This window comes from Mauremys mutica, chromosome 4, assembly GCF_020497125.1.
Source record: "Mauremys mutica isolate MM-2020 ecotype Southern chromosome 4, ASM2049712v1, whole genome shotgun sequence".
NCBI lineage: Eukaryota > Metazoa > Chordata > Testudines > Geoemydidae > Mauremys > Mauremys mutica.
Window position 1 is genome coordinate 134,790,236 of NC_059075.1, and position 22,680 is coordinate 134,812,915.

At 47.3% G+C, this 22,680-nt stretch overlaps 1 long non-coding RNA gene across 2 annotated transcripts; it reads left to right on the forward strand.

Annotated features, from left to right (window-relative positions):
• Positions 1-1,722: 1,722 nt before the first annotated feature.
• Positions 1,723-22,324, forward strand: LOC123368807. Of its 2 annotated transcripts, none has more exons than XR_006578901.1 (3): positions 1,723-1,782; positions 4,764-4,911; positions 20,454-22,324. It is a non-coding gene; the product is annotated as an uncharacterized LOC123368807 (long non-coding RNA). The 2 variants fall into 2 exon arrangements; XR_006578900.1 differs by lacking the exon at positions 1,723-1,782 and adding an exon at positions 2,118-2,303.
• Positions 22,325-22,680: the final 356 nt, after the last annotated feature.

Consider the following 22,680-nt stretch of genomic DNA (forward strand, 5'->3'; position numbering starts at 1 on the left):
ACAGTCAGCAGGCTCCTCCAAAGGCTTCTTTCAAGTGTGTGTACAGGGGCCCGTGTGCAGCGGACCTCTTCACCTCCAGATATTTATATTCCAGGGAGGTTTTCCCCTATGCAGTGCACCTGCTCCATTTCCCCTCTGCCTCTTTCTTTATCTGTCTTTCTTCCTCCTTCCTTCTCATTATTTCTAAAGAGGGTGAGCGAGAGTGAGCGACTTGATCGAGTTTATCATGCTGCCAGGGCAAGGGCCCTGCAGGCTTCCAGGCCTCTGCCAGCTATTTCTGGCATGGCTGGGCACTAGGCACAATCCTGCCCATCAAAGCTGGAGTCAGGTATTGTCTGCCCATGGCACAGGGCTTGGGAGCTTCTCCAGCCCAAAGAGATGAGGGAGTCGCCATATTCCACTCTGGTAGAGCGCACACCATTTCAGTAGAAAAATCTCTCCATAAGGGAGGAGGGGGCAGGCTGCAGGGAAGTATGGCCTTGTGGTTAAGACACTGGATTAGGACTCAGCAGATCTAGGTTCTGGCTCTGTCAGATTCCCTTTGTGACCTTGTGCAAGTCACTTCCTTGCTCTGTGCCACAGTTTCCCCATCTATAAAATGGGATAATAATCCTTTCTTTGGCTGTCTTGTTTATTTAGATTGCAAGCTCTTCAGTACAGGGAATGTCCCTTACTCTCTCTCTCTCTCTCTGTGTGTACACAGTGCCTAGCACAAGGGGGCCCTGATTTTGATGATGCCTAGAGGCCCCAAATGTAGTTAGAACATGGTCCTGCATAACTGAAGTCAGTGGGAGTTTTGCCACTGACTCCCAAGGTGCGGGAGCCGTGAATTAACCTTTACCTCCTGAGAGCTCAAGTGAAAAGGAGCTTGCCTGGTCCCTCCACATGCACATCACACAAACCCCCATGAGATTTGCCAGTGGCTGCTTGGGAGGCTCCAGAGCAGATGAGCAGGGTCAGGCGTGAGGGGCAGAAACGCAGCTGTGCATGGGGAGCCCAGGAGTGGAGTACCATGGGAAGCTGCAGGGCAGAGCTGAGGGACATTGGCAAAGCTGTCCAGGAACTCAGGACAGGGTAGCTGGGGGTGCTGTAACACCAAGGTGAGCAGAGCTGTGTGAGGGATGCTGCATTGGGCCAGCCACGAGCCAGTGCTAGCGATCCCTCACCTACAGAGCACCAGCTTAGGGTAATGAAATGATGCTATTAGCTGGGGCAGGGACTATCTTTTTGTTCTGTCCAGGGGTGGCTCCAGGCCCTAGCACGCCAAGTGAGTGCTTGGGGTGGCATGCCGCGGGGGGCGCTCTGCCGGATGCCAGGAGGGCGGCGGGCGGCTCCGGTGGACCTCCTGCAGGCGTGCCTGCGGCAGGTGAAGCCGCGGGACCGGCGACCGGCAGAGCGCCCCCCGCTGCGTGCCGCCATGCTTGGGGCGGCAAAATGGCTAGAGCCGCCCCTGGTTCTGTCTTTGTACAGCACCTATGGCGTGGCTGGGCACTAGGCACAATCCTGCCCATCAGAGCTGAAGTCAGATATTGGGGGCCTGGTCCATGATTGGGGTTCTTATGTGCTACTGCAGCGCAGATCATCATAACTATGGGACAGACAGATCACAAAAGCAGCTTTTTTTTTTTTGGCTGACTCTCCCCGATGTAGAGTTGAATTTTTATAAAAACTTTTTTCCCAGCATGCCTATCTCAGGCTGGCCCTTTAAATTTGGTAGAGCCAAGCAGCCATAGCCCTAATAGGGCTGTTTTGCAGCAAGCTGCTGCTTTCTCTTCTCCAGTGGTAAGTAGCTGCTGTATTTTCATTTCCTCATGAGGTCTCCCTAGGACTGGGTTGGGGGTGCATGGTATTTAAAGGGGTGCTGCTGGGCAGGGGCTCCTAACCTTGTCGACATTAAAATCTCTTGTAGCCTATGACGCTAATGCTGGCTGGAATTTTCCAAAGGGCCCAGCTGGGGCCAGGTGTTTGTAAGGGCTCAGTTCTCAGTCAGGCCCCTAAATAAGTGGCCAAATTTTTTTCAGAAGAGCCCAAAACACCCATGGTGCACATCACTGTCACGGTGGAAGCTGCTGGGTGCTGAATCCTCTGGGAGAGCTGGCTCCAGTTGTGGGGGCTTTGCTCTTTGGAAAATCTGGCCCCATTGTAGTGGAGGACAGGAGCTGCCCCAAGCAAAGAAAGGATTTAAGCCAAGATGGTTTGTAGGAAGACAGCAGCTGCCCCTTTCAGCAGATGCTGGGGAAGAACAGAGGGCCCTGCGGGAGAGGACATGGAGCAGCTTCAACTCTGGTTGAAGTCAGTGGGAGGTAAGGAGACAGGAGGGGCTCCACTCTGGGAGGGACAGTTTAGGAATGTGCAATTCTACTGGGGGAACAACATATAAAGCCCCTGTCTCTGCACGACAGATGAGATTTTAAGGCCCATGGGTGTCCCATTTGAAAGTCTCCTCCAGCCCTGCACCTGAGATCCCCACCCCAAGCCCTCCCTCACCCCCTCCAGGAAATGGCACATCAGGCATCGACTTGTGCCTGGAAATTAAAACCTGATAAGAGGCCGGGGCCCTGCCAGCCACCTGGGGCGTCCGGTTTTTCACCAAGACTTCATATTAGAACTGAGATAATGAGAGCTCCTGTTATCACTTGCAACAAAGTATTGCAAAAGTCACCAGCTGTCTGATGCCAAGCGGCTGAGCCCTATTTCTGGGATGTTCCCGGACTGACTTGCTGCAATGCCTTGTTTGTCAGGACACCTGGAAAATTCCCATCTGTTTCCCAGCCTGTTGACAATGCAGCAGCCGCAATGGCTTGTGACAAGCCATATAAAGATCCCATTCTCAGCCCTTCTTTTCTCTCCCTTTTCAGACCGCAGTTAAAATCCTACTATTTGTACATGAGTCCCCCCCGCTCCCTACCACACCCCACCACGCCCCACGTTCTGGGCATCCTGCACACATGCCCTACCTGCTGGCCAAGGGGCTTGTCCAAAGAGGATGATCTCTCAGACTCAAATCCTGCCCCCCTCCCATCCCCACCATTGGGGGCTTGTCTTCATTGCAGCGTTAACTCGTGTCTTAGCTCAGTTGTTCCTGCTCCATTGTCCCCTGTCACACACAAAACCCCCTTCCTCACGTGCAGTAGGGCTAGTGGCGTGACTTGGCTGGCATGGCCGGGGGTATAGGTTAAAGCCTCCGTGAGTGGCTAATGTAACCCACTGGTGAGTGTGTGTTACAGGTCCCCCTCTGCGCCCATCCACAGGGGACAGGTGGTGGTACAGCCCCCAGCTTTGGGGCCTGAGCTCTTGAGCTCAAGTAGCAGCAGCTCATTCTTTTAGCTCTGCTGGGCCTCGGGTCGGTCCCCAGTGCAGCAGCCAACAGGCTGGTCGTCCCAACTAACCCAACTCCTCTATAGTGTGTATGCAGGCTAGTACTGCAACACAGTGCCAGTCCTCCAGTGTCTTCCCACAATCCCTCCTGGGCCATCCTGTCTTGCCATCAGAGGTCCAGGGGGCACTGGAACCAGTTGGGTTACATGGGCTGTGCATGGGCAGGCCGTGGCAATTCAGTGAGTGTTAAAGCCAAAGTTGGTGTGGGGAAGGGCACAGTCAGATGATCCATACCTGTAGGCAACCACCCACTCAGAGATCAGCCAGTGTGGTTTGGGGTGGAGGATTGATTCTGTCCCCAACCCTGGTAGAGGTCTCTTGTTGATACTGGAAAGAGGGGTTGGGCATTAGGATTGTTCTCTGTTGTGGTGCCAAGCCCATCTCTTGGAGAGAGCGCAATGATTTGTGTCAGGAGCCCAACACAGCCAAGGCCTCATCTCGCTAATGTGGCCTTGTTGCAGCTCATTGTCTCTTTCAAGTGACAATATATTATGCTGGGCGAGGCTGTGACAAGCTCCCGGCTAGCTGTAGCGTTCTCTGTGGTGATGGTGGGAATGGCATTTTAGACCATAGTAGCCTGTTGGTGCTGCTGCTAAAAGGATCTTTTTTTGACTGCAGTTGTCACTGCTCTCACCCTTTCCCTTTGACTCCGTGTGGTTTGGACAGTTACATGCTGAATGCAACACAGACACGTATGCTCTCACGCATGTATAGTCTCACGCATGCAGCCGGGCGCACATTCACACGCATGCATTGCACCCACATGCACAATCAGACCTGTCCGGTCATGTATGCGTTCACACACATTCGTTGCCCACACATTGCTCACCATGTGTGCGCTCAGTCTCTCACATATCCAGAGAGACCCATTGACATGTGTGCATTGCACACCACACGCACATCCGTGCATGCGCTTACTGTGCTTTGCACGCACATTCGTGGGCACACCTTGGTGCATGCACACGCACACAGATTCACACATGGTGAGCTGCACCCTTTCACATTTAGTCAGGTACAACTGAGCAACTTTAAGCAAACATTGACAGGAATGAAGGAATCGTGGGGCAGGATTCCCTTCTGTCAGCATGCATACACCCACATTGTAGGGGTATAAAATAACCCCACAAGACACCAGGCAGAGGAGAATTGGGCCCCAATCTGTTTTGTTTTTTTAAATTTCTGATCTCAAGTGGCACATTATTAACCTATCTCATCAAGGGTACATCTTCTGGAACAGGAGCGTTTTCTTGAGTGCTTTGGGCGCCCAAGGGGGTGAAGGAAAGCTGAATCTTTGAAGCACTAAGGTTAACAAACAGGTAAGATTTTTGTCTTTCCTGCAGTTACTGATCAGGGAATGTTGGTTTTGGTTTTTTTTTAAATGGAAGGAGAGAACGTTCCTGGTGGAGATTTTTGGAGCTGAACAACAGAGGATAAACCAGACAGCATGGGATCTACAGCATTGTAAGAGCGACATGAGAAGATCTGTGCAGCAGATCAAAGGGACTTGGAGCACAAAGGAGGTCGCGATGCAATGTAAGTACATAGGCACTGGTATCTCCACTCTGCTGCGTTCTTACAGCGAGAAGCCTGCTATGCTGAATGAGTCTGTCACCCTAAGGATACAAAATGTGACGCTTTTTATTAGGCAGGAGATGTTGAAATGTGTCCAATTAATGAGACATTAACAAATGGTGCAGCAGAAATAGAAGCTGCAGACACTGAAGATATTAACTTCATCTTTCCTTCAAGCACTTTGATAGCTGTGGCCTAAATTATCAGCCAGGCGGGGTCTGGTTCCCCTTTGCGCAGCCGTCTGTAAAACATGAGCTTACAAAATGAAGCTGCAGGCGCTGATCAGTGTATTTACACCTCTGCCTCGTTGGCTTGCAGATGACATGGTGAGGAGGGGGAGGGCTAAAGGTGCAGGGGCTTGGACCTCAATTCAAAAGAGGATGCAAAATCAGAGGCATGGGTTTCATACCTGCTAAAACATGGTCCCCCAAAACTCATCCCTCTCTGTGCATTAGATTTTATTGTACATTTGCAGCGGTACATTTGGGAGTCACTGAAACATGCCCCTTAAAAGAGTAAGTGTTGCTTTGCAAAGACGATCTCTTGTTTTAAAGCAACGAAGGTATTGTTTTTCCACTGTGTCCGTCCCAAAAGGTTTCCCGTTCAGTGGTTTTCAATAGAACTCTAAAAGTACAGACATTATTTCTCTCCTCCTGCGTCTGTTTCAGAAGTTGGTGGATGTGTCTGATGCCTCCTGTAGCTGGAGATATCAAGCCATGTACATCTGTAGTGTCATTCCACTGAATGTGGCCTGGTATTGCTCACCACCATATGACATTGTGGTCTGGTTCTGTTACACAGGCTAAGCAGAGTCGATGTAGATCAGTAGGTGGATGAGATCTCCAAGAACTATCTAACTTACTGCAGGAAGTGGTTTGGGCAATTGTCTCGAGTCATTACAGAACCCGAATGGTGTTAAGGGCAATGGGTTGATGTAGGTGCTCTCACTGGATGAGACGCAAAATCACAGCCTTGAATGTTGACTGTTAAAGATCCCCTGGCCCTTTTGTCCAAGGAGGGGTGTTCTCTGATATCCCAGCCAAATTCTAATACATTCTTTGAGCTTCAGGCTCAGCGGGATACTGCCTTCTTAGCTTCCTGTTCCAAGCTGTTATGTATGCCATTAAACAGCTGCCCTGTTCCACCCAAGAGGTGGCTGTGATTCAGTGGTAGGTGAATTGACTCCTCTATGCCCTTCTTACTTAAGAAACGTGGTTAATTGTTCCTAAACTCTTAGCAAATCAGATCAAAAATGCTTCAAAGTAGCATTTCAGTTTGCATGAAATGAACCTTCACAGCAAATTCAATCAGAATAAAGACAACCCTAGAATCTTCCCATGTTGCCAACAAAAGACCTGGCAGTTGTCAGACCAGATACAAAAGCCCCATACAGAGTAACCCACCCCCAACCCCTTGGAAAGCTGTTAAACACAGGAAAACCTTGTGTATTCCTGAAACGAGCCATTAAACAGATCCAGCTAACAGGTGTTCCTTTAAAAGGGCCTCCTAAGCTCTCAGAAACAAGGGGAGCGGGAGTGCTTGTCTCTAATCATACACAGAAAGCATATTCATTTTCACAGCAGGATGGCAGGCTGCCTTGTCCAAAAAGCCAGCATACCGCAGGAAGTGTGTGTTTTTGCAGGCGCTGTTACAAGCAGGACCAAATGAAAAGCTAAATCTCAGCCTTTCTCTTCTTGCAATTCCATAATCTAGTTTGGAATATTGTATTACTCCCGACTCCCATCTGCTTTTGTTTAGCGCAGTGATATTTATTCCCCCCCTCCCTCTCTCCAATTAAATTAGTCACTAAAATCCAGTGCATTAGCTAGTAGCAGGTCCACCTTCTGCTGTATGATTTCCCTGGGTGCTGCCCCAGAGGTTTGTTGTTGCTTGAATCGGTGCATTGCAATGTGGCGTGTTCCATTTTTGCAGTTGGGTCTAGTGGCTGGGACAGCGGAACAGCGCTCAGGAGACCTGGGGTTTAGTCCCAGCTCTGTCATTTCCCCTGCCCGGGCCTCTGTTTCCCCTTCACCCTTTGGCTGTCTTGTCTATCTAGACCGAGAACATCTCTTGCTGTGTGCATGTGCAGTGCTTAGCACAATGGAGTTTGGTCTGTGCCTGTGGGCTGGTCTGAGTTAGAGAAGCCGTGAGGCTGCTCTGTTGATTGGGGGGACTGTAAGGAACCCCGCTCCAGTGGAAGAGCAGCAGAGGTGGAGTAGTGCTCTGACACATGCCTTCCCCCCCTCCCCAATGTGTCCCTTTTCTCCCCGTCACACCCCCTGTGCCAGGGTAGAACTAGGGCAGCTGCCACAGGAGCTAGTTTTGACACCAGGGGGGTTCCCCTGTGCTGGGAAACTCTCTGCTATCAGACAGCCAGAGTCTTTGCAGGGTTTGAGTAGCACAGGTGACACCAGAGCAGGTTGTCTCCCTTGTACGTAATTCTATTGTACTCTTACCCACTCATATGGACCATAGTTCTATTGCCAAGAAATCGACATTTACTGGAAACATCCCTCTCTTGGGGTGTTCCATGAAAAACACCCTCACACACACCCCATACAAGTCCTCCCAGCGAGCCTTGTGTCTGTCAAGCTTTTATCCCCATCGGTGCCACTAGTGCAGAAAGCAAATGACTGCACTCTGATCAAAGATCGACGAGTCGAAGGGGGGATACAAAAGCTTTGTGATGTTTTAACCAGAATTAATCCCCCGTTCAATCCGGTGGTCCCTATGTACAAATTTGCCGTGCCAGCTATGGACTTGTGGACCAGCAATCCCCACAAAAACATGTTGCACTCGAAGAAAGATGTAGAATCAGCAGGTGAGAATCACAATGGACTTCTGTGCTGTTCTGTCTGATGCCGACTGCCTAGGGGTTGCCACTTGGCTGATTTGGCCACTTGGATTTGGCTGAAATTCGGCACTGTTGCGCAAAGCGGAGGCACCATTGAAACCCTATTTTAAGGACTCAAATGGTGCACATACTTTGTGCGGACTCCCTGACTACAGCATTTGCAAATACCCTGTTTCCAGTATTTAAAAACAGAACCCAAAAAACAGCTAAGCCCTACAGTAAAGGTGGAGCCCTAAGATCATGTCTAGACTAGGGATTTGCCCTGATTACAGCCATCAGCATAGTTGCACCAGTGCAAGGTCTTGGGTATATGGCGACAGCTGCCCTATGCAAAGCTGCAGCTAACCACTGCGTGAAACCAAGGTGAGCAAATAACACTGGCGGGGTCTCTTGATGCAGCTGCAACAAACGAGGACTGTGTTTGAGGCAAAAACTCCAAAGATAATAACAAAATGTTTTTTAAGTACATCAGAAGCAGGAAGCCTGCTAAACAACCAGTGGGGCCCCTTGACGATCGAAATACAAAAGGAGCGCTTAAAGACGATAAAGTCATTGCGGAGAAACTAAATGGATTCTTTGCTTCAGTCTTCACGGCTGAGGATGTTAGGGAGATTCCCAAACCTGAGCTGGGTTTTGTAGGTGACAAATCTGAAGAACTGTCACAGACTGAAGTGTCACTAGAGGAGGTTTTGGAATTAATTGATAAACTCAACATTAACAAGTCACCGGGACCAGATGGTGACTGAAAGAACTCAAATGTGAAGTTGCGGAACTATTAACTACGATTTGTAACCTGTCCTTTAAATCGGCTTCGGTACCCAATGACTGGAAGTTAGCTAATGTAACGCCAATATTTAAAAATGGCTCTAGAGGTGATCCCAGCAATTACAGACCGGTAAGTCTAACGTCGGTACCGGGCAAATTAGTCGAAACAATAGTTATGAATAAAATTGTCAGACACATAGAAAAACATAAACTGTTGAGCAATAGTCAACATGGTTTCTGTAAAGGGAAATCGTGTCTTACTAATCTATTAGAGTTCTTTGAAGGGATCAACAAACATGTGGACAAGGGGGATCCAGTGGACATAGTGTACTTAGATTTCCAGAAAGCCTTTGACAAGGTCCCTCACCAAAGGCTCTTGCATAAATTAAGCTGTCATGGGATAAAGGGGAAGATCCTTTCATGGATTGAGAACTGGTTAAAAGACAGGGAACAAAGGGTAGGAATTAATGGTAAATTCTCAGAATGGAGAGGGGTAACTAGTGGTGTTCCCCAAGGGTCAGTCCTAGGACCAATCCTATTCAATTTATTCATAAATGATCTGGAGAAAGGGGTAAACAGTGAGGTGGCAAAGTTTGCAGATGATACTAAACTACTCAAGATAGTTAAGACCAAAGCAGATTGTGAAGAACTTCAAAAAGATCTCACAAAACTAAGTGATTGGGCAACAAAATGGCAAATGAAATTTAATGTGGATAAATGTAAAGTAATGCACATTGGAAAAAATAACCCCAACTATACATACAATATGATGGGGGCTAATTTAGCTACAACGAGTCAGGAAAAAGATCTAGGAGTCGTCGTGGATAGTTCTCTGAAGATGTCCATGCAGTGTGCAGAGGCGGTCAAAAAAGCAAACAGGATGTTAGGAATCATTAAAAAGGGGATAGAGAATAAGACTGAGAATATATTATTGCCCTTATATAAATCCATGGTACGCCCGCATCTCGAATACTGTGTACAGATGTGGTCTCCTCACCTCAAAAAAGATATTCTAGCACTAGAAAAGGTTCAGAAAAGGGCAACTAAAATGATTAGGGGTTTGGAGAGGGTCCCCTATGAGGAAAGATTAAAGAGGCTAGGACTCTTCAGCCTTGAAAAGAGGAGACTGTTGTGTATTTGGTTGTCATGGGTTTTGTTACTATGGCAACTGAGTTAGACTATTAAGGGATAGCTCAGCCGGTTTCAACCGGCTGAGTGAGCTCTCTGTGTCTGTAAATAAAATGGAGGTTTTGGTTAGCTGTCTGCTCTCTGGCCTCAAGTGATTGCTTCCTACACCGGCTGCCCCAAGGATATAACACTGGCGACGAGGGTGGGATCCTGGTGCTGCTCCAGTAACAGAAGGAAGTAGAAGTCAAGGTAAAGACCAAACGAAGAAAAAAAGCTGCTTGTTTGCACTGACTGTGAAAGTGAAACTAAAAATCATGGCTACTCTGACCAGGCCCCTGGAGCCTTTTGATGAGAATACAGAGCAGTGGCATGTGTATACTGAGCGTTTTGAGCTTTTTGGTATTGCAAATGACATTACAGAAGCGAAGAAGGTGCCAATATTCTTAACTGTTGTAGGGGCTAAAACCTACTCTCTGCTACGCAGCTTACTACACCCTGTTAAGCCAGCAACTAAATCTTACAGTGACATTGTGGAAATCCTGGGGTCTCATTTCTCCCCAAAACCACTGGTAATTGCTGAAAGATATAGGTTCCACAAAAGAGACCAAAAGGAAGAATAAACAGTTGTACAATTTGTAGCCATTTTAAAAAAGCTAGCAGAACACTGTGAATTTAAAGAGATGTTAAATGATGCCCTGCGTGACAGGTTAGTGTGTGGCCTCTGCAGTGAAGCTATACGGAAGCGCCTACTGACAGAGGCTCAGCTTACATTACAGAAGGCTGTTGATATTGCTGTCTCCATGGAACTGGCTACAAGGGAGGCACAATACATCGGTGCACCCCCTAGGGTGCAAAAAGTGTCACAAGAACTAACCCACAAAACTGTGCAGAGTCAAGAATGTTACCGCTGTGGTAAGCCAGGACACCAGGCATCAGAATGCTGGTGTAAGGACCTGGTGTGTCGACACTGTGGCAAAAAGGGACACATTGAGTGTGCCTGTAAACAAAAGAAAAAGAGGCCTGTGGTCTGGCCGACAAAAAGAGGAACCTTGCATACCCTAGAGCAGACCCAGGATGATCAAGGTGACACCGCCTCACAAGAGGAAGTGCCACTGCATGTTTTGTCTTTGGCAGCGGGCTCACATGAATACTGGGTAACCCCCTTATTGGAGGGCAAACCTATACGCATGGAACTAGACACCGGTGCAGCTGTCTCGCTGGTTCCTGAGACTGTGTATAAGGAAAAGCTACAGCATCTTGGCAACAAAAACTGTTCTGAAGACTTGGGCACTATTGATGTTAAGGTGGAGCTCAATATTGCCACTGTTTGTGGTGAGAGGTACATAGCTCATCACTCCTATCGTTCCAATAGTGAAGAAAGATGGCTCTCTCCGGATTTGCGGTGATTTTAAAGTCACTGTCAACCTAGTGTTGTGTGCAGAGCAATACCCGCTTCCCCGCATCGATGACCTCTTTGCAGGCCTGGCTGGGACAAAAGTTCAGTAAGATTGATCTGAGTCAAGCATATTTACAGATGCATGTCGATGAAAAGTCCCAAGAGCTGTTGACTATTGTGACTCATAAGGGGCTTTATCGATACTGTCGCCTACCCTTCGGAATCACATCGGCTATCTTGTGTGAGTTCAGTGCTATCTGGATGATATCCTGGTCACTGGAAGAAATGAAGAGGATCACTTAAAGAATTTAGAGGCTACCCTACAAAGACTGGAAGAGTATGGCCTACGAGTTCGCAAAGACAAGTGTGAATTCTTCAAGCCCTCTGTTGAATATTTGGGACACATCATCGATTCTGCAGGTCTTCATAAGGCCCCTGCAAAAGGAGGCAGTCTACCCTCTTTCTCTAGTTTAGTGTGTGTTTTATTTTGGGGATGTTCTTATTGGGGGGAAGGAATATGTTGTGTATTTGGTTGTCATGGGTTTTGTTACTATGGCAACTGAGTTAGACTATTAAGGGATAGCTCAGCCGGTTTCAACATGGAGGTTTTGGTTAGCTGTCTGCTCTCTGGCCTCAAGTGATTGCTTCCTACACCGGCTGCCCCAAGGATATAACACTGAGACTAAGCAGGGATATGATAGAGGTATATAAAATCATGAGTGATATTGAGAAAGTGGATAAGGAAAAGTTATTTACTTATTCCCATAATACAAGAACTAGGAGTCACCAAATGAAATTAATAGGCAGCAGGTTTAAAACAAATAAAAGGAAGTTTTTCTTCACGCAGCGCACAGTCAACTTGTGGAACTCCTTACCTGAGGAGGTTGTGAAGGCTAGGACTAGAACAGTGTTTAAAAGAGAACTGGATAAATTCATGATGGTTAAGTCCATAAATGGCTATTAGCCAGGATGGGTAAGAATGGTGTCCCTAGCCTCTGTTTGTCAGAGAATGGAGATGGATGGCAGGAGAGAGATCACTTGATCATTGCCTGTTAGGTTCACTCCCTCTGGGGCACCTGGCATTGGCCACTGTCGGTAGACAGATACTGGGCTAGATGGACCTTTGGTCTGACCCGGTACGGCCGTTCTTATGTTCTTAAATGCCCTGCGTGGAGCAGGCCTAAAACTAGCAGGCAGGTGTATTCATAGCCATTAGCTTCACTAACAATCCAGCTGAACGCCGCACTTAACATGTGTGTCAGGCATGCAGCCATTCCGTCACCCCCATCAGCTCCCAACTAGGGCCACCAAAGCTGTTTAGATGCATTTCTCCATCCCCCTGCCTGTGTTTCTCCTTTTGTTTTTGCTCTCGCCCTTTGTGTGTGTGTGTGTGCTGATATATTTATTGCTTTACTGCTTGCCACCAGCTGCAGTTCATTCCTGGTCCTGCTCCTTCTGCTTGGCTTTGAGTGCAGAGAGCAAGGCAATCTCAACCAGCTGTGACCACGACCACAGTTCAAGGTGGGCCATTCGATAGGCACGTCTGGGTCTTTGGTTAGTCTTCATAACTTTGCAGAACCAAAGGGGATTGAACAAAGAGGGTGATGCCAGCAGGTGGGAATGTAATGGCCAGCTCTGGAGGGGAAGCACCAGTCATAACTGCCCGCCCATCTTCTACAGCACCCCGGGGTCTGCCAGTCGTCATAACTTAAGGGGCAAATCCTCCACAGGTACAGAGGGCCCATGTGAAGCAGAACTCATGGGGTCTTGCTGCATGTGGAGGGCAGGAACTGGAAGTCCGCTGCACAGAGCACAGCCTTGAATGCTGTTGTGGGGGAGGAACTGGGGCAGGTGGATCCACCACTGTGCAGATTCGTCAGACATTTTCTCTGACCATCGAGGTGACTATACTATTGATTTGTTGCTGTCTGAGGCCAGGGCCACAGGTCAATGGCAGAGATGGGAACAGAACCCAGGTCTCCTAGGCCTGGCCATACTGCCTATGAACCATAGTAAGGGGTTTCCTTTCCCCACATGATCCTGCCTGTAAACTCTTGGGGTCTGCATTATGCATAAAGCATCACACAGCTGTGATGCCAAAGGAGTGAATCAGCACCCTGATGATGATGATAGCATGAAGTATCCTGAATGGTTGACTCCCAGAGCCAAGCACTCGCTTACACGCTAAGGGGGAAAATGTTTCCTTCCATCTCTTCCTCTCCCTGCCCCCAAAAGCTGCCAGGCTGGTCCCTTCTTGCCCAAAGGGAAAGAAGAAATCTCAGTGCCCCGCCAACCAGAGCCTGATTTTGCAGAGGCACTAAAACCAGCAAGCCACATTGAAGTCAAACGGGCTCTGCAGCATCTCTGCAAATCAGGCTTTAACCTTGGATATGCGTGTAGGGCTCTCCCCTCTCTCATCCTTCATGGCTTAACCCCTTATCTAGTTCCTCTCCATTGGTAGGGTCCCACCTCTGTCTATTTTCCCCTCTTCCTTTGCTGCCAGGGTCTCCTTCCTTCCCCTCTCACATATTCAGGGCCGTGTTCTATATCAGCGACAGGCCTTGGGGAAAGGACGGGTGATTTAACAGAGACGAGGCTGCATTTGCATAGATGTTATTAAGAAGTTGCCCGAGTCCATTCATCTTTTCAAACCTCAGGCACCTGCATCGTGTTTGTCAGCTGACGCTGTCATAACTCTCGGAGCCCGTTTCCAATCTCCGAACTGGCTTTCAAACACAACATTGAGAGCCAATAAAATCCAGCTTGTGCAGTTTAAAGAGTCAGAGCTATTACAGAAGCTGGGATGGTGGTGGAAATATACAGCAACAGCTGATGTGTGTGTGTGTGTGTGTGTGTGTGTGTGGAGGGGGGTGGTGTTTTTGCGATGCTCAGTGCAGATGCCGGGGATGCGGACGTCAACCTCACTGCGTCATCTCTCTGCTTGCAACAGAGACGAGGCTGGTGATGGGACAGAGGCACTGGGGTATTTTTAGCTACCTAGGCAAGTTCAGGGTGGGGATGCTCTCACAGAAAATACTAATGTGTCCCTCTTGATTTGGTGAGGTGAGAGCAGAGCCAGTTGACTGCTGGAAAACGAAAATTCATTCTGATTCCAAACAGTTGGTTTCAGCACACTCTGTTATCAACTGCATGGGTCATCAACAGAGTCTGAACTCCTTACTTCCAGTGCTAAAAAGCATGAATCTATCCCACTTGAACTAATTCACTCCATTAGCCAGCAGCTATAGTAGACTCTTACCCTCGCATATGGACCAGGCACAAAAGAGTGACAAAGAGCAGTTACATCTCTTATTTCTCAATCATGAATATTAAAGTGGACAGGTTTGGAGTCTCTTGAACATTTGGGGAGCGGCTGTTCTTGATCCAAACACGGCTATCCCTAAATGAATTAGGTTATTTAAATTCCCTTTTGTGGTAGTACATTCTGTGCTATTAGAACTGGTCAGAAAGCAGGAAGGGGAGTTTTTGCAAAAATGTGAATGAAGTTTTCATTTTTCATTAATATTTCATTTCTGTGTAGATTTTCTGATCAGCTTGCTTTGCTGCCTTTTTTTTTTAATTTTTAAAAAACTTCACTCGTGGAGGAAGAGCTCTGAATGGATGGCAATGGAAACAGAGGCTGGGGATTTAGGGTTGTGGGGCAGGTGGCAATGAGGGTAAAAATTAGAACTTGTCAAAAAAACTGAATTTCAAAATGGGGGGGAGAGGTGTCTGGAAAAATCGAGACAATTTTTAGTGAAATATTCAGTTTTTTGGCCAGCTGGTAAATGTTTTTTTCTTTTATTTTATTTTTTTTTAGAAATTTTGAAAAATGGGGAAAAACTGAAAAAAAACTTTAATTTCCCCGCCCTAGATATGGTCTTGTGGTTGTGCATTGGATTGGGATTCAGGCGATCTGGCTTCCATTCTCAGCTCTCCGACTGACAAGTCACTCTTTCTGTGCCTCAGTTTCTCCACCTGTAAAAATGGCCATAATAATCTTTCCTTCCTCCTACCCTCCCTCTGTTCTGCTCATTTAGACTGTAAACTCTTGGGGACAGACTGTCGCTTGCTGTGTGTATGTACCGCACCTAGCACAGCAGGGCCCCAGTCTCTCTTAGGGCTTGATTGGGTGCTATCATAATACAAATATTAATAAGATGTAGGATGTGAATTAGAAAAATGAAGTTGACTTCCAAAATGTCAGTGTAATTCCAGTGTGGGGGGCATATGGCCAGATACCCTCTTCAAACAGATGACAAAATGTGGGGTAACTATTGTGCATTTATTTTTTGGAATCACTAATTTTAAAAAATCAGGGTATTATATTAAGCATTTTTGACCATGGAGAAGCACCCTTTACTGCCAAGTGCTGACTTAAAATTCCCCCCTTGAAAAGCAAACTTTGATAAATCAATTTGATGTTGTTATCAACTGCAAAACTGAATAAACAAGAGACACTGGGGAGAAAAAATACATCTCCAACTAAAAGCGAATCCTGAAATGAAGGGTGGAGGTTGGCTGCACTCAGGGTGTTTAAAGAGAGAGGGTGAGTCTCTGGAAAGAGATATGACACATGGAAAATATGCTTCCACTGTGCTGAGAAACTTCATGGGAATGAAAGAGATTTAAAGGGACACTGACAAGAAAAATCATATATTCAGAGTCAAGTCCTGAGCAATGTTATTAGTACCTGAGACTGTTAAACTGGAAAGGGTTTGAAAACATCCTATATGCATCTCACTATTCATGCTGCTGATTTAATATTTTCAGTTCACTTGGACAGTAACACTCAGGGTGGGTTGTCACTGGGATTTAACCCAGACCTTTCTGTCCAAAGAACAAATCTCCCTTGAGCTAAATAAGCCACTCCTTTAGTTGATAGCATTAAACGGTTGTTATGCTTTAGTGGATCCGCCAGCAGAGGGGTTTACTCCTGGGGACATTCTGTGCCAAGAAAATTAAAATTCTGTGCCTCATAATTTAAAATTCTGCAGATTTCATTTCAAAATAACACTACAGAATCATGCCAATTTCAATTATTTTGGTAATTTATTTCAAAATACCTGTCAGCAAGTATGTCTGTAACAATACAGACACACAAAAATTCCCCCAGGAGTAGAGAGTTAAAGAAAACCCCTATGACAACCCAGTTCCTGTTTCTCTGCCTCCTTCCCCTCCAGAGCCCAGCCAGGGGGCCAGACACCCACAACCTCTCCCCCTCAGAGCCCAGCCACAGCTCCCTCCCCCAGCCAATACACCTGAAACCTCTCCCCGCCAGAGGCCAGCCGTGGGTCTCCCCTAGCCCAGATACACATACTCTCTCCCCCCAGCAGTGTCTTCTATGTGCCAGCTGGGCTCTGCTGGGTCCAGTGGCCCCTAGTGGCAGCTAGCAGCACTGCAGCCCATTTCTGTTGGGTGGGGGAGAGAAATTCTGTGCACACGATGTTAATTTCTGCAAATTTCTGCGTTGCACAGTGGCACAGAATTCCCCTAGGAGTAGGGGTTGCAACACATGCTGCTCAGAAAAATACAAGGATATTATTTGTCTGTGCAAATCCTGTGCCCATGTGGGATTGCTGTAACTCCGTGCACAGCTGCGGCAATTGCACGTACAAATGATCAGCTAGACCAGTGGTTCTCAAACAGGGTCACAGGGAACCCCTGGGGTATGCAGGGGTCTTCCAAGGGGTAAGCAACTCACCTAGATATTTGTCTAGTTCAGTCACGACCCCTCCGGGGGATCACAGGACAGGTTTAAGGGGGAGTTGCAAGCGCATGGCCAGCATTAGGGGGTAGCAAACAGGACAATTACCTGGGGGCCCATGCCACAGAGGGCCCTGCTAAGTAAGTTACATGCTTCAGCCCTGGGTGGCGGATCTTAGGCTTCGGGTACACTGCAATGTAAGTACAATATTGATATTCTAATTGATTTATTTTATAATTATACTGTAAAAATGAGAGAGTCCGCAATTTTTCAGTACTGGTGTGCTGTGACACTTTTGCACACAGTTTTATGTCTGATTCCGTAAGCACGTCGTTTTTAAGTGAGCTGAAACTTGGGGTACGCAAGACAAATCAGACTCCTGAAAGAGGGACAGTAGGCTGGAAAGGTTGAGAGCCACTAAACTAGACCTCTAAGTGGGAACTTGCAGGCTTAGCTACTGCATTTAAAGATAGAATTGTGATCAATGTGGGTGTGCAAATTGTGCACGTGCGGTTGTTTGCATGCAGTTCTGAATATCTGCATCTGGTTAATTTCTGGTTAGACTGGTTAATTTCATTCTCCTCCATGACACAGGCTGGGATGCTTTCCATATCCTTAGTTTCCTGGGCTGCTCTTCCCCAGAGTGGTTAAGGGCTGGGATAGGAGCATTGGGCTTTCCCATGGCAAGTGTCTGTTTCATAGGTTCTAAGGTCAGAAGGGCCCAGCAGACGGTCTAGTCTGACTTCCTGCGTAACAGAGGCCCGCCGATTCCTGCACTTGTGGTTGATGTGAGCATAGCTTGACGTAAAGAGTCCAAGTGATGGTGAATTTACTACATTAACAATGGTTAATTACCCTCCCTACTAAAAATGTGGGTCTTCATTCCAGTTTGAACTTGACTGACTTCAACTTCCACTCATTGCATCTTGTTATGCTTTTGTCTGACAGACTAAAGAGCCCTCTGGAATCAGATACCTTCCCCCTGGGGAGGTAATTATAGACTGATCAAGTCGCTTCTTAACCTTCTCTTTGATATGCTAAGGGCCCTACCCATCACCAGTTCCGTAGGGCCCCATCCAATCTCCATTTAAAAGTGTCACTTGCATTTGTTTTATTTGTTTTCCACTGACAAGCTAATTACAGGGCGGGCTGGCCAGAAAACAACTATTTCAGATTGTGAAAAATTTCGAGGTTTTGACATTTGTTTCATTCCGATGCGGAACAAAAATGAGAGCTTTCGAAAAATGTTAGTGAGAAAACGGAAGTGGAGCATTACCACCCCAGAATAACCAATGACCTAGTGGTTAGGGCCCTCACCTGGGACGTGAGGTATTTAGGTTCAGCTCCCTGCTCTGAATTAGGGCCAGGGGCGGCTCTAGACATTTTGCCACACCAAGCACGGCGGCATGCCGCGGGGGGGCGCTCTGCCGGTCGCCGGCTCCAGTGGACCTCCCGCAGGCATGCCTGTGGAGGGCCCACTGGTCCCGTGGCTCCAGTGGACGGCGTGCCTGCAGGAGGTCCACCGGAGCCACCTGCCACCCTCCCGGCGACCGGCAGAGCGCCCCCCGTGGCATGCTGCCCCAAGCACGCGCTTGGTGTGCTGGGGCCTGGAGCCGCCCCTGATTAGGGCTCCTACCGTCCAGGTGAGTGTTCTAAGCACTGGTGAACTGGCTATTCTGGAGGGGCTGTCTCTCTTCAGTCAAAGCACACATGTTTTGACGAACCATTTCTATTTGGATGAAATGGCATTTTTTTCAACTGCAGAAAGGCTTTGTCGACATTTTTACGACCTGCTCTAATTGCAAGGGCCTGTAACTCCAATGACCTGATTTGCACCTGCAGTCATATAAATGGAAGCAGATTTGCACTGGAACTGAATTTGCAGGCCCAAGCTTTGTGAATACAAATTGTGTTTGCAAATGGGAAAGCCTCACTTTGGAAAATGCCCCCTCTATGTGTCTGGCTTTAAAAGCAGGCATTTCCCAGCACGTTGCTTGCAACAAGCTGAGCTCAAAATGAGATTTGGATGCCCAGTTAGCTGAAATGGTGTGGTTTCTTTCCACATTCACAGCAATACCTAAGTTCCCATGGCAATGAAGGAACACACACACACACCATATTTAGGCCTAGAAAGCTGGGCTACATTCCAGGAGAATGGAACCCAAGCAGCTTGTCAGGTTTTACTCAAAGAAGCAAGGGGTTTTAACGAGAGCTTCACAAACACGGCAAATTTCTAGATCTTACAAATGATAAAAAAAACCCAACTTTTAATATCTTACTCTTTGTGCTTAAGACACACAAAATAAAAACAGCACCACACATTAAGCCAGTTATTTTTGCCACCTCTCGTCCTGGATCCCAACACTTAGCTATAAACTGTACCAAGGAGCAAAGAGAGAAGGCGGGAGTGGGCAGAGTCATCTTTGTGGAAGCTGCTTGGTTTGCTGTGTGGGACAAGTGGAAGGGCTTCCTTTGAGTGCCTAGAGAACAGGTGGCTACATCAGGAAGAAGGAATAAAAGAGCCATTGGCTTTATCTCTAATTGGCTCCTACATTGGCAGCTGGAGGCTGAGGAATGAATGGGTCCTGAACTCCATTCTCAGGACTTAGAGGCAGTTGTCCCCGAGTCAAGTCAGAATTGAAACATGTAGACAGGGCGATGGCCAGGAAGTTTGCACTGGGTACTGTGCTCTGTAGCGGATAGGGGAACATCCTAGTAGTCAGGAGACCTGGTTCTGATCCCAGCCCTGCTACTGGCCTGTTGTATAAGCTTGTGCAAGTCCTTTCCTCTCTTTCCCCTCTCATCCATTGTCTGTTTAGACTGTAAGCTCTTTGGAGCAGGGGCTGGCTTTTCATATATTCATGTGCAGCATCTAGAACAATGGGGCCTTATTTTGGTTGGGGCCTTTCGGGTGCTACTGTGATGCACATATTAATAACAATGGAAAAATCAGAGCTCTTTAGGGGCAGACTTTCAGAAGAGCTCCATCTCTTCGAAGGCTGAGCCCTTTGGAAAACCTGATCCTTATGTCAGTGCCTGAATCGGAACTGAGCTCCTTTGAAAATCTGAAGTTGGTGCTGAGCTCTTGAAAATCTGGCCCTGAGCTCTTTGTAAAACGTAACTTTTAGGGCATGTCTACACTACTGTGCTACATCGACACAGCGACACCGCTACAGCTGTGCTGCTGTTGCTTGTCTGATGATGATGCTCTGTGCCGACGGGAGAGCGCTCCCCCGTCGGTGTCATTACTCCGCCTCTGTAAGAGGCGGAAGCTATGTTGGCAGGAGAGCGTCTCCTGCTGGCACAGTGAGGTGTGGCCATTGCTTTAAGTGGATGTAACTTACGTCACTGGGGGGGGTTGTTTTCACACCCCAGAGCGATATAAGTTACAGCGACTTCAGCAGTAGTCTAGACGAGCCCTGAGTTTGAGGTGTTTGTCAGTCTGGCCTATTTGATGAGAAGTAAATTTACTTTAACGCATGTGTGTGTGTGTGCGCGTGCACACTACCCCCCTACTGCTTCAGGGAATGGTTGCCTATAATTGTTACCCAACTTTTGAAAATGCAATAAAGAAGTAAAAACTAAAGATAATTAAGTGCATAATTGCACACACACAACTCCTTAATTAAGCTTTCCCTCTTTAAACCTGACAGAATCTGCTTACAAGGTGATAGCATGAGGGGCGCCTGGCATATGGCAAACCATCTGTAGCACGAATGCTCCATCTATGGAAAAGAAAAAAACAACAACAACTTCCCAGTCCACAAAAGAATAACTTGCTTAGATGGATCAGCGTGGTGATTTGTCTTCATTCTCTGAACAAAAATGATTTGATGGAACATCAGCCAGATAAAAAGAATATCAGGAGGAGCAAAGCTGCACTGTATAATAATCTCGTAGACTCATCTTTGTCAATGTCTGTATGGCATCCAGTACAGCAAGGCACTAAGTAACATGGTGACTTGGAGCTATAGGGAAATGTGTCCTACTGTGCCAGGCAAGGTGATGCTCCTCAGACAGCAGATGCAGAGGGACGATCCCATAAAGGCAGATTAGCCTGCAGTGGGTTTCTCTGTCTGATGAAGCCCTGAATAGTGGCAGTCCAGTTCCCGTTGCAGCCATGTCTGGGTATCTTGTGATACTCCAGCACACCTGCTGGCTGGGACAAAGGTCTTTCCTCTTTCTGTCCTTCATGCTGAAGGACTTGTGCAACATTGGACCGATGCTGTTATCACAGGCATGGTGCTGTTAACTGCTTCTAACACCCACTGCAGGATCTAATGTGTGTACATAATAACGTAGTAATGAGATCAGTGTCTGTATCTTGTACATATTTTATGAATAGACGAGATATCGATATGTTGGCTGGGATTTCCATAGGAGCTTAAGGGAGTTCTGTGCTGTGCTCCCATTGAAATGTGTATGCCTTGCTTACTTAGGATGGGCTATTTAAAGGAGCCTATGAGGCATTTTACTACAGTGGGAGCAGAGTTAAACCAGTGCTGAATACCTATATATGCACACATAATAGGAAGCCGTAGAGATTATAATCGCCTAGTTGTTACCTTACTCACTGGTGCCTTATACTCCTCGCCATGCCTTTGTGCTGTATCCACAGCTCACTTTATACACACACTCCTTTGGGCCAGCAATCGCCTTCTGGTTCTACCTGCTTGCAGTGCCTCGCACAATGGGGCGGGATCTGTGGGAGCTACTGCCACGTAAATAAAACAGCAAGAGGGCTTGGATAGCAAAGTGATAGGCATTCTTGAAATGAGAGAGAAGGAGCATATCTCTGGTTTATGAACAGTGGAGTCAATGACAGAGACACTATCTTTAAGATAAGGGAGAACAACCATTTCTGTAAATTCTCTCTGTTCCAGACTTTGGGGACTGAGAAAGTGTACAACAGAAAGGAGAAGACTAAGAAGAGGAAGGGTAGGCCTGTGGTTTGTGGATTTCAGAGACCCAGATTCGACTCCCTGTGTGACCTTGGACTAGTCACTTAGTCTCTCTGTGCCTCTGTTCCCCTTCTGTAAAATGGGGATAGGAGCGTGACTACCTCCCTGGGGTGTAGTGAGGATTAACACAGGAAAGGTTGGGAGTGCTCAGAAAGGACCGTGATGGATGCCATATGAGTACTTCAGATCAATAGAAATAAGTGCCTCATAGACCACAGAGAGATCTGGAGTTAAAGAGCCCAGCCTGAGGTTCAGTCTTCAAGGAGGCTGTGTCCCTTTGGGGTTTGCCATGATGATGATGATGGGACCACAGAGAGAGACTCCCCAAGCCAAGGGAATGCAGGATGCTTTGGTGTGTCTATGTTTGGGGCAGACAGAAGACAGATTGATAGCCTGCAGTGCTGTTCTGCATTGCCTTTTATAGAAGGGACACTCCTGTCCTTATCCAGAACTGGTTAGCTCATTTGTCTGGCCAGGACAAGTAAAAAAAAATTACAGCTGTAAAGTGACTGAAAAAGGGCTGAGCTGAGAGACACAGAATGACTCTGTCACCTGCTTGTAAAGATGAGTTAATGGTTTTAATTCCCACAAGGCGGTGGATCTTTTACTTGGCTTTAAAATAAATATGGGCTGTGTGCCACTGCGGAGGTTGAGCTGAAAACTGCATATCCACTGACCTCAGAAGCCACAAGCTGTATTTTTTGGGTGATGCTGGGCTTCAAAATATTTCCCCAGGCTCATTGAACTGATGTTCAGAATGCTAGCCACTTGGCCCCTGTATGTTGGAGGTCTTGCATGGGATGTTGGCCATAAAAGGTGCAGCATGTCCTATAATAAATTTGCAGCTGTTCTAAGCTGTAATTACGAAAACACAGGAGAACCATAGAGCTGAATAGCCTGTGCCTGGAGTTGCTAACCA